Below are 4,074 nucleotides of genomic sequence, written 5' to 3'. Positions count from 1 at the left end.
TAGCTCAGTGATTGTGCCAGGTGGCTTAAAACAGCATGCAAAGCTATGGCGATCGTGTCCTCTGTCGATCTATTCACCTGGTATGCGAACTGGTGGAATGTGAATTTTTTTTTTTTTTTGGGGGGGGAAGACAATCTTAGATATGCTTCAGAACCAGCCTCTCAAAGCACTTCATGATGACAGATGTGAGGGAAACACGTTGGTGGTCATTGCGGCTAGTTAATGGTTTCATTTTGGGGATGGGAATTATTATTGAGGATTTCAAACATGTGAGGATGACTGCTGGGGCCAGTGAGAGGTTGAAGGTCTTCCAGGAAATGCTGGACAGCTGATGGTCACATGCTCTGAACACCTTGCCTGGTAATCTGCCCAGGCCAGAAGCATTCTTGCGGTTCATGGCCAGGAGCACACACCTCACATCGTGATCCTGTGCAGTCAGTGTAACGTGATTGGAGCCTGGTGGGATGGGGGGACTGTCGGAGCAGCTGAGTGCCGCCAAGATGATTCAGAGTGAGGAAAGAAGCTGTTGAGCTCTGCTAAAAACTCGTTTGTGTTTCCTGGTGTCACATCATAGCCTCTGAAGTTTATGAGGCTCAGTAGACCTTGGCACACCTCCCGAGGTCTATTGCTGGCAATATGGGACTCTATCCTCCTCTTGCAGTCTGTTTTGGCATTTTGATACCTTTTTTTTCAGTTCATCTTGAGACCTGCTGTAAAGAGCTCTGTTATGGACAGAACTTGATATTGGCCAGTACAGACCCTGTGTATCTGTCGAAGTTCTGGTGTTCGACGGCCCGACAACAATCCATGGCGATCCTGATTGTCTCTCAAGCTCACCTGGAATGTTATGTTTGCTCTGAAAGTTGCTTGAAACTACTATTTTGTGTCTGTGTCTGAAGTCCAAAAAAAAGTCGGTTGAAACTGCCATTTCGTGTCTGTGTCCAAAGTCCAAAAATTCCTGGCAGGTGAATCAGTGTAGTGCCAAGGCGTACGTGAGCAAAGTGCCCCCCAAAAAACGACAAGGGTTAGAGATAAAAGCACTGATAGAGAGAGCCATAAGATGCGCCGCCATCCAACCCCAACCCCATTTATTGGAATGTCCTGAAAAAGAAAGAAAGACTGGTGTACTGAGCAAAAGACATAGAAAAGGGCAGCCAAGGATATCAACAGCATTTGATTAGGAAAACATTGTGAGAGCTGTGAAGAAACAATAAGTCAGTGACATCACTGCCAACCCCCACGGGGCAGGGGTGAAGGTATTACAATCCACTATTTGAAGAAGACTCGGAGAGAAAAAATATTCAGGCCATACCACAAGATCCAAACTACTCATCAGCAAAAACAATCGGAACCCCAGATTGGATTTTGCAAAGAAGTACAGAGATGAGCCACAAAAGCTTTATGGACTGATGAGACCAAGTTTAACCTCTACCAAAATGATCAAGAGACCAAAGTATGGAAGAAGGAAGGATCCGCTTAGTGTCCAAAACACACAAGTTCACTATGAAGCATAATAGAGGTAATGTCATGGGTCAGGATTAAATGGCTGCTTCGAGAACAGGCTGCCTAGTTTTTATTAATGTAACTCTTGACGGTACCAACAGAATGAATTCTGAAGTCTACAAAACTATGTTGTTTGGCAGTTGAAAGAAAATGCATCCAATCTAATCGGTAAAAGATTTATCGTGCAACAAGACAGACCAAAACAGACAACACACCAAAGGACTTCTTCTGGTGGAAACATGGGAAGGTTTTAGACTGGCCAAGTCAATCTCTGGACCTTAACATAATAGAGCATGCATTTTACTTCCTGAAGAGGAGACTGAAGGGAGACGCCCTCAGAAATAAGAGCTGAAAGAGGTTGAAGTCAATGGATCGCAGGCTGAATGCAGTTATTGCAACGAGGCGTTATGCCACCAAAATAAGCTAATTTAGGTCTGTTCCGATACCTTTGGTTGCTCAAAAAGTGGAACAAAAGGTGCTCAGTCCTGATTAACACATCTAGATGTAAGTAAGTAAGTTTCTTTCGGCTTGTCCCTTTCGGGGTCGCCACAGCGTGTCATCTCAGATGAACGCACATATGTTTGGCACATTTTTTTTTTTTTTTTTTTTTTTACGCCGGATGCCCTTCCTGACGCAACCCTTCTCAGGGAGTGGAGGCCCCAGTGGGATACGAACCCACAACCCCTGGTTTATCAAACCAGTGCTCTAACCACTGAGCTACAGGGCCTCTATTAACACATCTAGATGTAAATACCATTAAATAAAAGCTGGATTTCTGCGTATTTGTCTCATATTGATCCTTTGATCTGACACCCAAATGTCTTCAGTCTACAGTATAAGCAAAGGACTTTGCCATTCCTATACTATTGGAGAGGACTGTAGATGAATGATTTCCAACCGCTGTGCTGTGGCACATAATGTCCTGTGCGATATCCAATTTCAACTATTCATCTATCTTCTATTGCTTATGTGGCTCTGGTCGCAGGGACAATAGCTTAGCGGGGATGCCTAGCTCTTGCGGGGCCATCCCGAGGCGTTCCCAGGCCAGCCGAGAGACGTCTCAGCGTGTCCTGGATTGTCCCCAGGGTCTCTTCTGGTGGGATGTGGCTGGAACACCTCACCAGGGAGGTGTCCCAAGAGGCTTCCAAATCAGATGCCCCAGCCTCCCAGCCATTTTATCTGGCTGCTCTCAAAAGCGGAGGAGCAGTGGCTCGACTCTGAGACCCTCCCGTATGACTGAGCATCTCACCCTATCTCTAAGGAAGAACCCGGAAACCCAGTGGAGGAAGCTCGTTTCGCCCGCTTGTATCCGGGATCTTGTTCTTTTTGTTGTGACCTACAGCCCGTGACCCGAAGTCAGGGTGGGAACCTAGATCAACTGATGAATTGAGAACTTCACATTTCTACTTAGCTCCCTATTTACCAGAACGGACCGATATAAAATCTGCATCACCGCAACGCTGCACTGATCTGCCTGTTGATCTACCGCTCCATCCTACCTCACTCATGAAAAAGACCCGAAGATACTTGAACTCCTCCAGTTGGGGCAGGATCTCATCCCCGACCTGGAAAGGGCACTCCACCCTTTTCTGACTGAAGACCACTGTCTCAAATTTGGAAGTGCTGATTCACATCCAAGCTGCTTCACACTCTGCTATGCCCTCCAGTGAGAGTTGGCGATCACAGCTTGACATTATTTACAAAAAGCAGAGATGAAATACTGAGGCCAACAAAAAGAGCCACCTCTGTGCCTCGGCTGCGCCTAGAGATTTTGTCAGCAAATACCGTCAAGACATCGACGAAGACATCCTCACCGACACGGTGTTCGACGAACAAGCCTACTGAGACGGACTACATAGGCTCCATTGAACGGCGGTTGAAGACACTGTGGCCAGCTACAAACTGGCTGTCATCCTTGGTGGCTACCCAAACCCAGAGTTTGAGAAAACCGAAACCGATCTTCCGCGGGCCACAAGATCCAAACTGTCACAACTCCGCTCCGGACGACGCTGCATGCTCAATGAGTATATGGGTCGTATCGACAATACTATCGTCAACCTCTGCCAGAAATGCGGACAGGGCGCTCATGATACACAGCACATTTTCAACTGCGCAGCGCCTCCCACTACGCTGACTGTAACGGACCTGTGGAAATGCCCGAAGGAAGTGGCTGCATTCCTGGAACTAGACGTCGACTGATCAATGCGATTGCCTGGCTACAACAACAACAGAGATTCTGTCCATAAAAGTTGTAAACAGAATGGTGACAAAGGGCAACCTTGGCAGAGTCCAACTCTCACCGGAAACAAGTCTGACTTATTGCCGGCAATGTGGACAAAACTCTGACTGATCGTACAGGGATGGAACCGCTTGTATTAGGGGGTTCGGTACCCCATACTCACAAAGGACCCCTCCCCCCCACCCGTCCCCACAGGAATCCCAGAGGGCACTGTTAAACACCTTCTCAAAGTCCACAAAACACATATAAACTGGTAGGACGAACTCCCATGCTCCCTCAAGGACCCTGCTGAGGGTGTAGAGCTGGTCCACTGTTCCACGTCCTGGATGAAA

This window comes from Syngnathoides biaculeatus, chromosome 11 (genome assembly GCF_019802595.1).
Source record: "Syngnathoides biaculeatus isolate LvHL_M chromosome 11, ASM1980259v1, whole genome shotgun sequence".
Taxonomy (NCBI): domain Eukaryota; kingdom Metazoa; phylum Chordata; class Actinopteri; order Syngnathiformes; family Syngnathidae; genus Syngnathoides; species Syngnathoides biaculeatus.
Note: the sequence above shows the minus strand (reverse complement) of the source record.